Below are 13,659 nucleotides of genomic sequence, written 5' to 3' on the forward strand. Positions count from 1 at the left end.
GCCATGGGATGAGGCACATCAGTGAGCAGTGGGACCCGGACCAGAAAAGGGTCTCCCTTTGCTCCTCAAGCTGGATTTTCACCCCTCGGCTGCCTCTGCTCCCAGAGCACACTCACCCTGCATCATCCCAACAGCCCCTGGCCTTCAGTGTGGATCCTGCTGCTCTACAACAGGCCTGTTTTGCACTAAGCACATCCAAAAGTGCTTCACCAGAAGCCATTGGTTGTGTTACAGAAGAGTGCAGCGGTCCAGGAGGATGAGGGAAAAGGAAAATAAAATGCCAGTATCCACTTGAGATCCCTGGAGCAATAAAGGAGGCAGAACAGGATTACCTGGGTAACTGGAAACTATCTCAAGACCCTCACTGGCAGTGTCATGCAATTTCAATTATCATAAGTGGTCTGGATCTCAATGGATGGAAAAACTTATTATTGTTATTATTCCCTTCAAACGTGATAGGTTTTAGTTAAACACACATCCATATCTATTAATCATGCAACATTTAAGATGGAGCCAAAGTAATTAGCCAAGATTTAGACTGCAGGGATCACCTTAAAATAAAACATAACACAGTTGCTTCCCTGTAGTCCTTATTCAGCCATTTGCTGTCAGGCATGGCTGTTCCCTGGATGTTAAACTTGGAGCATGGCGAGGACAGGAACCTTTCCCATCCCAACTGGCAAGGGTTTCAAGGTGGCTGGTGGTCTGAGGCTGCTGTGCTGGTTTACATGTGCAGGGATGCCACAGAGGTGGCATCTCAGTGGCAGTGAGAGGCTTCTGCATTTCTGTGACGTTTGTGAAGCACGTCCAGATGAAAGGCAGACTAACTGTAAGCTATTATTATACTGTCTAATATAGTTTAATATGTATGCACTACTTTCTATAGAGTGCAATACAATCAAAACCACATTACTTCTCCATGTGGGTAGTTTTCCTGCGTTGACTTGTTTCCAAAACAGATGTGAATTCTTAGCAAGGTCTCCCTCCCCTCTCCTTGAAGAGGATAAAATGTCATCTTTGCTTATGCATGCAAAACCAAAAGGCCCATAGGAACACAAAACTGCCATTTCCAAGTAGGTCAGGGCCTTGTGTGGGGCAGTGTCCCACGCGAGCCCAGCTGTTCCCACAGGTTTCCAAACTGGGTACAAAGAGGTCTGGTAATGATCGAGAATGGGATAATTCATGTAGCTGATGGCCCTAACCTCAGCCCTCCGGGCTGGTGAGTGCCCCAGGGCACTGAGTTAGAGCTGGTTATTCTCTCTGAGGCAACTTCTGGAGTGTTTTGGGGGTTGGCAATGCTTTCTATTGCCTTCCAGACCTCTTCCTAGCCCTGGCCTCAAAACCACAAACTCTGCACAGCTCTAGCAACTGCAAATCACTGGGATCCCCCACAGATCTACTGCTCATCTTCCAGGGTCTGGAGAGCCCCATTGTACCAGCTCTGCCCTGAAACACTCAGGTTTACTCTGGAGAGCTTTCCCCTGAGGGTTAGGGGCAGCTGTCCTGCTTTGGGATCTCCCATTACCCTGTGGTTCCTGCAGCGTCCTCGGATGGCTGCAAACCACCACCAAAGCCCCACCAGAGCCTCCTGCCAGAGCCTTTGAGTCTCACTGAGTTTCAGCTGTAAGAAACCACTGCTGGAGCTTTGGGGTGAGAAGCTGGGGGGGGGGGGGGGAGCTGGCCTAAGCAGCACTTAGGCTTCACCAGCACAGAGCCCTGCAGCCAAAAACCCGCCGCACACAGCTATGGACACCTCTGTTTCCACACATCCTGCAAGGGGGTTTCCATCAGGAAATGCCGAGTTCCCGTCTCAGGGACACTCCCTTCTTCCACGCTGGGTTGATATATGAGCGGTGAGGACTGGCCAGATCCTTGTGGAAGATTAGAGCATCCCAAGCAGCTGGTGTGAGCAGAGAGGCAGCAGCGGGGCAAGCGCTGGGCTCCAGCGAGCATCCCAGGGGAAAGATGCCACAGAGGGAGGAGTTGGGACAACAGCAGCGGAAGATGGGAGGGGATGAGGGGACAGCGCAGGGCAGGGATGGCTGCGGCCGGGGCAGGTCTCAGCGCTGCACCTTGCTCCCTGCTCCGGTGCTTCCCGCGGGGCCCCGGCGCGCTCCCGGCACACGCTGGCGGCCGGCCCGGCCGGGCGGCTGCAGGCAGTGGGTCTTTGCCGCTTTACTCCTGTTTACAGAGATGGGAATTTGCATGATGAAAATAACCTGGGACGGATTTTGATTTTACTGCCCTTGGCAGAAGGCTTGGAAAAAACCGGTGCATAGTCAATTACTGGAATTTTTAAACACAAATAATATTTTATGTGATCAGCAGGCTGGCTCGGGGCCTGGGCACCGCGCTCCAACGGCACTTATGAAAGGAACAAGCCATCAATTGTGCTGCCGCGCACAGGAGCCCGTGGGCAGGTGCAGCCTGTGTTGACCTTAGCACACGCAGAGCCCGCTTAACCCGTGAGGGATGGGCCGGAGATTTGCGAGGCTCAGACTTGGCTCCTGCTGCCTTGCACTGGCTGGAAGCTTCTCCCCTCCCTTCCTTTTTTTCCACCAGATACCCGGGGAAGCATCATCTCTCCGTAGACACGCAGAGGGGGATGCACAAAGCTTGAGGCTCTCATTGCTGAGGCTGGAGATGCAGAGCGAGGTGGCTGGGGCCCATCCCTGGGGCAGCTTTGGAACCCAGCGCTGGAGGGGAAGGGGTTAACCAAAGCAGGGGCCCCACGCTTTTCCCCCAAATCCCCTCCATCCTGGCAGGCTCCCCAAACCAACAGCCCTGGGACCTCATTCCCAGAAACGCTTGAGCCGGGAAGGCGGGTTCCGGGAAGGACCTGCATGAGCCAGCGGAGCCGTAACGTGGTGCAGGAACCTCCCTGGCAGCCACAGACCCTCCTGGGATTGAGGGAATTAGGGGAATTACCCTCCCCTTGCTGGGACAAGGACAAGCAGTGAGGCTGCATCAGCGAGGCTGAGAGTTGCGTTTATCTCCTATGGTACCTATATGGCTTCTATCCTCAGCAAGGGCGAGCGAGTGAGATGGCTTAGGGAGGCAAGATGATATTAATTCATTAATTTATCACAAATACTTTTTATTTTAGAGAGCTGGGCAGTGAAAGGGCTTTAAATTTCCAGGACTGTTGCCAGTTTCCTCCTTCTCTGCCGTCCTCACATTAAACCCTCACCCTGCGGGTCCCCTTGGCTGGCTGCACAGGGCATCCAGTGCCGCTGCTTCCTGCAGCTCCGGTGTGGAAGTGCCCTGCAGCAGCCAGGCTGTGTGTGAGAGCTGCTGGCACAGCCTGCAGGGTGCAATCCCTTGGCAGAGTGACCACTTCTGGCTTCAAAGAGCTTCAGATAGCAGTGATGAGGAGGATGATGATAACTGCTTGCCTGCTCAGCTCAGAAATAGGCTTTAAGGGTAGAAGAAGTGCTATTGTTGTTGTTCCAGGGCCAAGGGGAAGAAAAATTCCTTCCCTGTTTCAGGATCTCTAACACCTGGGTAGAGTTTCACTTCTCTCAGCTGCCTGCTTCGAGGTTTGATAGCTACTTCCTAATAACTCAGGGCTGGATCCAAAGCTCACTAAGTCAGGCGGATTCTTTCCATTCATCTAACGCTGATCAGACCTTTCTTGGCTGATTCGAAATCATTTGACACCCTGAGTGTGTGCACCCATGTTAGAGCCAGAGACTGTTTTCAAGTGGCCTCTTGAATGACTTTTTCATGTGCATTTAGCTGGGGCAAAAATCGATGGCACAAAAGCTGCTCTGAGTTCCCATGTGCCAGTTGCGCTGCGCAGGGGCCATTGTGTTCTGCTCTCCCAATCAAGGTACATACAAGTGCTTCCTGCCCAGCACTCCATGCTCCTGACCGGCTCCTGGCCCTTAGGAAGCTGCCTGTGGGGAGAAGGAGGAGGAGGTTCCAGCTGTGCGAGGAGCTGGTAGCCTCCATACAACAGGTTTGAGCTGTTTCCTCTTGCTGGGGCAGGTGAGAGCAGCTCTGATGCAGCTCAGATGGAGCAGGCAACCTTGGATCACGCAGGGAAGGGTCTGGGTGGCTGAGCTGGACACTCTCCTCTGAGCCAGCGCTGTCCTGGTGCACTCTGGCTGGGGCTGTGTACTTGCTGCCTGACTCCATCCTGAAGGCTGTTCCTGAAGGCTCCTTGGATGGGATCTGTTGGCTGGCTACAGCCACTGCAGAAGCTCCAGAAGTGCTGCAGGAAGTGCCAGTGACCCCCTGGCCTGGCTGAGCTCTCTATGCCTCCACCAAAGTGTTGTGCTGGGTTGCTATTAGCTGCTAAACAGATGCTGCAGTGCCCCCAGCGAGGGCTGCATCTCATTAAGGGAAGAAATGAACCCTTTCATCAATTTGTAAAGGCTTTGGGATCTGTCCAGACCTTGGTGGTGGTCACCAAGGGCTGACTCTACACCCCTAAAGGAGGCTTTGGGTCCTAGAAATTCAACACAAGGCAGGCTTTGAGGGAGTATGGCCACGTCTGAGCTGGGTGGGGAAAGAAGGCTGGGAAGGAAGAATGATGAGCAGCAGGTCCCAGCCATGCCTTGCCCACCCCAACAGGACTCTTGGCAAAAGTGTGACTCCTGGAGGGGGCCTCTCCTCTTGGCAGTGTCCCAGCCTTGCTGGACTCATCACACAGCACACAGCAGAGGTGGCTAAAATCCATGTATTGGCTCCAAACAGTCCATGATCATTCATGTGCCCAGCACACCTGATGTTCAAGGTGAGATTTGTCTCCTGCATCATGTGGGCTTGACACATACAATGGGTCTGTCACTGCAGTGCCAGTGCCAGGACACAGCAATGGATGCTGAGGTGCTGACAGGTGCCTGTGCCTTCTCCCTGGCCATGGAGCCATAAACCAGGATCGAGGTGCTGGCCCTGCACACACATTGTGTGTCCCCTTGCACAAGTGTATGAGTGCCCAAGGGCTGCTCGTGCGTGTGTGCAGCGCGTGTGAGCCTCCACGTATAAACACGGCAGCAGGGAGAGCGCCTGCAGCCCCCAAACTTGGCATTCTCAGTGCAGAGCAGTTGCAAGGTTAAGTAAATATCTGACTGCGAGCTGAGGAAATGAGTCAAAAAACACTGAGAAAGAAGAAACCCAGATCTCCAGAGAGACAAACTCCATGCACGGCCTGTCCTTATTGTGACAGCGCGTTCCCGGCCTTCCTTCTCCCATCCCAGCCTCCTCGACCCGCTTCTCTTCAATCCACCACCAACTCCCCACGCCAAGGGGACAAGCAGAAGAGGGAAGAAACCCCAGGCAGCTCCTGCTTTGTCACCAGCCCACCAGGCCCTCCTTCTCCTTACATCCTTATACACTGTCCTTATTGCCTGGGCAACAGGAGGGGGCCGCATCCCTTCCCTGAATTGCACTTTCATCTGGAACATGTTACGCCTTGAGGAGTTCCCTGTTTTACCTGGGGAAATCCCAGAGCTGGGAAACCGTGCCCAGGTGATGACAACCCCCTCACGCTCTCTGACAAGTGCATGGGAAGCTGGTGAGCACCGTTTGAATGGCATCCAGGAAACGAGATGCAGCGTCTCCAAGACATCGAAAAAAGGCTGAGGATAAAACAAAACCAGCAATCATGCCTGATGGGAGAGGGATTGGATTCTGGCCTCCCCTCTGCTTCTCCCCTCCTCCCCCAGCCTTCTGGAGGACCAAGTTGAATGCAGCTGGCTTAGTTTGGCTAATTGGCTCTGTCAATCATGTGTCAATCAGGTCGGCTCACACAGTCCCTCCTGCCCGCGTGAGAGAAGTGTTAAATCTGAGGGCTGGGAGAGGAGGTGACCGGCGGCGGCGGCTGTGGCTGTGGCTGGAGGAGGGTGTTAAGGCTGGTGGGTGTAGAGAAGGGAGCTGAGCTCGAGCTGGTCTCCAGCACTGCTTTCTGTAGGATCCTAGCCAACCTGGTGTCAGTTTCCCCTCTCCTAAGAGGAGCAGAAGGACCCCAGGGGAGCACTGCTGGCTGTAGAACGTGGACACACAGGGCTGAAAGCCCCATGTTTGACTGACCACCCAGATGTAAGGCTTCATTCTTTGTTCCATGCAAGGTCCTGGGGTCACTGCCCCCTCCTCTGGCAATGTGTATGGAGAAATTAGGTACCAGACCAGAAGGAAACTCCTTTCTCCTCTGAGTGAGCAAGCAAAGGGTTAATCCAAGGAAGTTTTGGGGGCAGAGATGGCAAAGGTTGGCAGAGATCCCCCTTTTGTGTCACAGGAAGGAATCGGTTAAGCCAAGGTGCCACCTGGGAAGCAGAGACGTGGCTGAAGATGCTTTACCAGTTCCTCAGTTATATAGTTGTATAAATAGCTTTTCCTTCCTGTCCCCCCACACTATCTCTCCGTGATACAGTAATTATCCAAAGCATAAACCAGACAAAAAGGAAAGAAAAGAGAAAGAAAGGAAGAAAGAACGGATTCTGGTGCGGCTTTTCACCGCGTGTCGAGAGCTTTGGCAGCAGTGCCGGGAAGAGACAGATGCTGCTGCTCTGTTTGCCTGAAAACAAAGGAGGCGAAGATTACACTTGGATTTCGAGTTTGTTTATGGAGAGATCAAACCCTCTGCAGCCTCGTCTGCCTTTCAAGTGGCAAGACCCTGAGGCTGCGGGATGCAGGGATGCAGCCCCTCGCTGCAGGCTGCAGGGAGCCTGTGCCACTGGGTACCAGCCGGGACAGCACCAGCACTGCTTGTCCCCCCTTTGCAGGAGGGAAACTGAGGCACAGGGTGATGGGGCACACATATCCCAAGCAGCAGGTGGGAAAGGGACCCGAGGCAGGGTTGTGGGGACCTGCCCAAGGATGCCTGGGGTTTCCTTTCTTGATGCTGGGAATTAAGGGATGATGGTTCTGTGAAGGTCAGCACAGTGGAAATGCCATGTGCTGCTGCTGGTCCAAAGCAGCCCTGAACATGAAGCAGTACCTGCTTGGCTCACACACCAAACCGTGGGGAAAGCCTTGAACCCCTCCTTCCTTAAACCCTTTCATGGAGCATCATTTGGGGATCACTAAAGAGCCCTGTGGAAGTGACTGGCCCTAAAAGTGTCCTGAGCATCACCTAAAGCATCTTGTGCAAAAATCCTGCCCTTCTCCCCAGCCTGATATGTGTGCACAAGTGCCCAGGCCAGGCTGGCACATTGCTATGGCACTGGAGCACCCATGTTCCCTCCTCCTGCCACAGGCAGGGAACACAGGCAGTGGTACCCAGCTCTCCAGCAACACTCTCTGATGGTTTAACCACAAACTCCAGCCCAACACATTTGGCAACGAAGGAGTTAAAAGCTCTGGGCCGAGCACTTTTCTCGCCTGTGGCTTCTTTCCCCCCCTCTCCCTCCCTGGTTTACAAAACCCCACATTATCAAAAACCTGCCTGGAATCCTCTCAGCCAGTGACACAGAAAATTCACATTACAGAGGCTGCCAGGGCGACAACAAACAGCAACAGTAAATACAGCTGCCGGAGCCGCGGCTGGTGCCCTGCCCGGGGCTGGGATCAGGAAGGGCGTCACGCTTCAACACCACACACTGCCTCCAGACTTCCAGAGGACACTGCTTTCTCATTGCCTCTCCTCTGGTCCTTGCTCCGGCTGGACTCATCCTCTGGGGGAGTCACTGATGGAGCCAGCCTGGTGTCCCGTGCCCAGCAAGTGCAACCTCTTGGCTGCTTCCTTCTGAAGTATTCACCTCTCTCTTCTCTTTCATCCCTTCGCTTTCCATCTTTGCAGGGTTATTTTCCTCTCCTGTGCACGTATGTGCCATAGATGGGTGCAGACCTGACCCTCCCCAAACACCCCACAGGGGGATGGCCACTGCATGGGGACGCAGCCCACAGAGACACTGGGCAGTCCCAGGGTGTCAGTGGTCACAGCAGCAAATGGGACACACACAGAGCATCGTCCAGCCCCTTGCACAGGGGTGGGCCCTGGCAGACCCACTTGACCCTGTGGGGCCCTATGGGAAATCACTGTCACCCCAACCTAGGAGCAGCTCAGCTGTGCCTTTGGTCACAGGCTTGATGCTGCATCTTGACCTGCACATTATCACTGTCTTCCCCTTCCTCCTTTTTGCAGATTCCCCTTTTCCTTTCCTTTCCAGCCATCACCCAGCACTTCACGCATCTCCCACACTCACATTAGCAACAGGTAACCAGGCCGCTCAGGCCTAAACCCTTCCATGCTAAAGGATGTGTATTTTTCCAGCATCACTTTTCTCCCAAGTTGCGGCAGGTTCCCGGCCCTGCTCTGCGTATCTGCTGTTTACTTTAAGCCTGTCGCTGGGTGGAAGCTGTATCCCTGCAGTTCCTGGGCTTAATCTCTGCTTTTTTCTCCTCTTTTGCTTTCTTTCCTCCCTCCCCTGCCCCATTTACAATGTTTAATTTCTCTGCTGGGTCGGATGCAGCCGCAGGGGGTGCAGTGAGACCCCCCAGCTGCTATCGGGAGCAGGAGCAAGGAGGTGGCCAGAGGAAAGGGGCTTCAGAGCGGGGCTTAGCAAAGGCAGGACTGACTCCTGCTGCTCCACACCTCCCTGGTGCAGACAGAAGAGCACAGAGGCACAGAGGCCCATCCCAGTGCTGCCTTGCTCATCTTTTCCATGCTTTACACCTTGAACGAACCCTTTTAAAATCAGCACCACCAACCCCACTGTTACATCGAAAGCAATCAAGAGAGAGCTGGAATTAAAAGCCAATTATACAAAAAACAAGGGAGAGCTTCCCCTTGGCTTAGCAGGAGGGCAGGGAGCAAGTGTGGACATCCACACCAGTAACTGCCTCCACTGGTGGTTTTACACCCAGTCACTACTTGGATGGCTTGGAAGAGTTGGGTGCCACTTGTAGCACAGTAGCCCCAGGACAGTCCCTCTAAGCCAACAGGAGATGCAGGACACAAGGGGAAGGGAGGCACTGCCAAATGGCAGCCAGGCCCAGCAGGGAGGTGCACGGCAGCACAGGAAAGCCGGGTTCTCCTGCTCCCGGCATCACACGTCTGCCTCCCAGTTCATCCCATGTGGAAAAGAAAGGAAGATGGAGAGGATGCAGACAACGGGCTGCCGGAGGGGTTGGGGAGTGAGATTTATGGAGCTCTGCCTTGGAGAAGCTTCCAGGGAGGGGAAAAAGAAGAAAAATCCCAACTCCTCAGGTGGTGGAGATCTGTCTTGCTGGTGATAGCAGAGATCACCCTGACTGACTGCACACAGGAGGGTCTCATTGCTGCAGAGACCTTGGGAAGGGGCCCGTCACTGCTCAAGCTGGCTTAGTGCTGTGTCCCAGGCTCAGGGAAAGGGACTTCCCTTGCTCATAGGGAAAATCTCTCACAGCTCCCACATTCCTGCTGTAAACGCTGTGCTGCTGATGTGGCTGCTGGTGCGCTGGGGAGAGGGGATGCTCTAAGCGGGACACCCCATGGTTCCCCAATGCACAAACCTCCCAAGGGACCATCGACTGAATGTCCCATCGGATTAATGACCTTGGTGCACGTGCCAGGTGCTCTGTGCCCTGCTCTCAAGGGCCTGGTTGGCAGCAGCTCATCCCCAAAGCCAGAGGAAGCCCGCAGGACAGAGGCAGGGCCACGTACCCCGGCTCTCCCTCCTCACTCCCTGGCAGAGCAAGGGCTGAGCACAGTGGAAGGAAGAAAGAGCAAAGCCAGGAAAACTCCTTCTCCATCATATTTACTGAACTGCTCTGAGTTATGACTGGAGGCCAAGATCTGGCTTCAGGCGATTGCCTAAATCATTTAGGAGCTGACAAGGTAGGGAGGGGGGAAAATGTTCTTGTAATTCTTCAGTCTGAGGTACATTAAGGAGCCATAAGCCATGTCGAGAGCTTGAATTACATTAGAGAGATTATCCTGTTACAGTTCATAATCCTGGATAATATACCATCCCGCAGCACACCTGCCAATGATAAATCTCACCCTGTAATGGGGCAGCCGTGACCCTGGCGCTCCTGCAGCTCTCCTGGCATGGAGCAGCAGCACCACGCAGACAGATGGAGTCAGGAGGGAGAGCAAGGAGCAATAACAGCCTGGCAGCCCTGTCTGCGCCAGGGAGATTCATCACTGGGTTCAGTCACCCAGGCATGGCATGGCCTCTGCACAACGCAAGCATGGAACGAGAGGGATCCATGGGGAAGGACATCTCAGGTCACCTGGATCCACAGGGAGCCATGTGGGGCACCACATGCTCTGCTGATGGGGTTGAGGATGTACCCAATGCCAAAGCCCACAGAACTTGGAGGGGAAGCTGGCAGACAGATAGAGAGCAGCTCCCCAGGCTGGGGCAGGACATGCCCCCCAAAAGAGGGGGATGCAGAAAGCATCACGTATCTTTCAGTGAGAAATGGGGAGAGAGATGGGGCTGAGTCCCCAAGGGATGAAGGAGCCCTAGGAAACAGCTTATCTTTCTGGAGCAGGGTACCATGAGGTCAACTCTTGACAATCAGCAGGTGGGATGCACAGCCCCCAGGGTGGTGGGGGTCTCCCTGCCTCCAAGCCCTTCATGTCAGCAGCATTTGGCTGCCCCAAAGGTGGGGCTGTGCCATAGACCAACTGCTGCAAAGTGCATCCTTAGGGCCCTGGGGCTGCAGGGCTGCAGGACCTTGGGCACTGCCAGCTCTCTGGGATCAGGGCCTTCAGTTCCGCTGCCAGATGCTTGCAGCATGTGTAGCTCCTCTTCCCTTCCCATGCATTAGGAAACAACCCAGACACCTGTCCTCCCCTGTTACCCTGCCCATTACCCTTCACAGGAGGCCCAGCAAGCTCCAGGTCTCCTGGGGTCTCCTTCAGCTCCTCAGCCCGCCCCTTGCCATCTCCAGGCCATGCTGTCCCACACCGACAGCAGCCCCTGGGCTAACAGACCCCATTGTTTCGGGTCTCCAGTCCTCCTCCAGCCCAAGCTACTTCTTTGCCCTCAAGAACACAAATCCTGCTGTCCCCTTGATGCAAACCGACCACACAAGCATGACCAGGCAGCTCCTGCTCTCTGCCAGGCAGCCTCTCCCTTCTCCAGTACACATTCCCCTGCACTGGAAACTGCAACTGCTCCTTTTCAGTCTCCCAACATGTCCCAGAGGAAAACGCTCTCGTCCCTGAGGCCAACCTGGCTCCTGTGAACTGCATCAACCCGCTGACTACAAAGCAATGACACTGATTTACACTAACCCCTAAAGGAAGGGAATGGGACTGTGTTCACCCGCTCCTGGGTGTCTCCTTGCCCCTCCTGCCCCTCTCCAGACCCACTTCCTGCTCCCTGTGCCCTTGATCTTTGCTTTAAGAGCCGCTCACTTCCAAGCTGCTCCCCTCTGATCTGCGCTTAAGCGGCTCCCATGAATTACTGCCGTCTCCACCCTGGCTGCCAGCCTGAAGCCAAGGTAAATCCTTCCTGCCCTCCCGCAGTCACCTGCCCCAGCCTCAGCTCCAGGGTCTGCTCAGTGTAAAGAGCAGCCCCCCTATCCCGGGGGATTTGCAATCTCCCCATGGCCCTGGCGGATACTTGACAGAGCCTCTTCTCTCAGGCTTGTGTGTTTTGTTTAAGTGCTTCGAGATAAAGCCCTTTTATCACGTTAAGAGCTTGGTTGCCCTGGTTTCTTCCTCTGGCCTGAAGGCCATTCTTTTCCTCCCTCTTGTTTTTGACCTCAGGTTCAAGAGTGCCAGACCTCCCCGGTGGAGAGGGGACCTTGGCGGCAGCGACAGCCGGGGTGGGAAGAGGCAGGGCAGGGGATTCGGGGGGAGGCAGCGCCCGGCTGGCTCAGGGAATTGCTTCCAAACCCTTTAGGAAAGTAGGGAGGGAAGAAACGCCAGCGCAGGGCAGGCGGCTGCACTTCAAGCTCAAGCCTCTGCTGCTCTCCCTGCCTTTGGTTTTTTCCTCTCTGTTGCTTCCCCTATTTACACCTCCATCCTTTCTCCTTCCCCTGTTTCGCCTCCCCTCCCTTCCCTAGCTGTGCCTGCCTTTCCCCCTTTTCCTCACCCTTGTTTTGCCTTCCTTCCCTCCTTCTCGCGCTCTCCCCCTTCCCCTGCGGCTTGCCAACTGCCAGCAGATGACATCTCCTTTCATGTTTGGGGCTGAGCAGAGGCTCTGAATGTTCGTTTGATTCCGTTAAGATAATAGCTGGTTCACTGTCAGACGCAGACTGATCAGTTAAAACCTTAATCACTGCCTGTCTACTCACATGGCACTTATTTTTTAAGAGATTAATCCCCTAAGCACTGCACCAGCATACATTCAGGCTCAAAGAAAAGGGTGGATTTTTATTATTATTTGATGCGTTTACTGTTTCTTTTTTCCTCTTGGATAACAAAAAAAGCAGCCCCCTCCCCATCACTTCCAATGTGATGCTCAGAGACATCCCACCTTCGCCACCCTGGCACACTGCTTCTGCCTTTGCACCAGGCACATGCAGAGGCTGGTGCCAGTGGGAGATGGAGATGCCACCACTTCTGCCCTGGGGATGCGAGCTGAGGGGGGGTCTGCAGGTGGGCTGCGGGTTGAGCCTGGTTGGGGACTCGGGAGAGCAGGGCTCCATCCATGCTTCCCTGTGCAGTGCCAGTGCCCCCCTTCCCGACTCGGGAACCAGCTCTGGATAATTGCTGTGGAGCAGCAAGTGCTGCAGCTCAAGTAGAGGCCCCCGTGAGCACATCAAAGCCAGCTGGGGCAGTTGGGTGGCCACCTCTGACCAGGATTTAGGCAAAGCTTCTCTAAAGCACCTTGGCTTAGCGCCTGCCCGCGCTGAGGCTGGGCTGTGCTGCTTCCAGCCACCCCAGCACCTAACCACAAACCCCTGAGATAACAGCAAGCCTAAATCTCCTCCTGAGCTGGGTTTGAATTAATGGGGAACACCACATCCCCTCAGCCCATCAGATATTGCAGTAGGTGCAGAGAAAGGCACAGGCCCAGGATGCAGAGCCACAGGACAGCAGCAATAACGTGCTCACATTGCTCCAGGCATTTCATAGGGGAGCTGCCATCCTCACCTCCACCTTCCCATGGAAAGCAACGGGTGCTGAGAGCTCATTTGCCTCAGTCCTGCCCTGCAGGTGAGGGCAGAGCTGCTGGACTCCGTTCCCCAAGCAGCTGCCAGACAGGATGCTGCTGCTCTGCCCCTGTGAGACAGCCCTTGGCTGAGCCGGGCAGGGGGTGTTTGGCAAGGCAGGGTTTTCTCACCACCAGAGAAGCAAGACAATGCTTTACGAGTGCTAAAGGTTGGGGAACAGTTTTCTTTACGTTTGACTTGCGATCAAAGAAGGAAGAAAAGTACCATCCCCAAGCCTAAGGTTTGCTTTAGCACCTATAGAAGAAGTTCAAGAACAGCAAATCTTTACCGACTCCTAGTTCACATTTTCAGACCCATTCCCTTTAACGGCCATGAGAAATGACCAATTTCTGCATCCAGCCCTCTAAGGCCACCACGCTGCAGAGTGCCCAGAGCTCTGACCTGCTCTTGCTCGAGGTCATGGCTTTATTTGCATGATGTGCAGCACCAGGGCCACAGCAGCCTCGGCACACGCAAGGGGTCCCGGGGGTCAGTCACTGCTCACAGGGTGCGGGCAGTCCCCAGCCCTTGATGCGGCTCAGCCGTGTCACACTGTGCTCTTCCTGTCTTCCACTGGCTTCTCCCTCTGCGCCCCTGGTGCTGGTGAACCTCTACCGA

General features: G+C 54.6%; 1 protein-coding gene across 2 annotated transcripts in view; it reads left to right on the top strand.

Annotated features, from left to right (window-relative positions):
- The window catches only part of OARD1 (O-acyl-ADP-ribose deacylase 1), a 191,064-nt gene that overhangs the window by 115,623 nt on the left and 61,782 nt on the right, over positions 1-13,659 (top strand). The gene's annotated exons all lie outside the window — the stretch shown is intronic.

Source organism: Pezoporus flaviventris, unplaced genomic scaffold (genome assembly GCF_033815535.1).
Source record: "Pezoporus flaviventris isolate CSIRO_AGI_PZ_B2104156 unplaced genomic scaffold, CSIRO_AGI_Pfla_v1 ptg000069l, whole genome shotgun sequence".
NCBI classification, from domain to species: domain Eukaryota; kingdom Metazoa; phylum Chordata; class Aves; order Psittaciformes; family Psittacidae; genus Pezoporus; species Pezoporus flaviventris.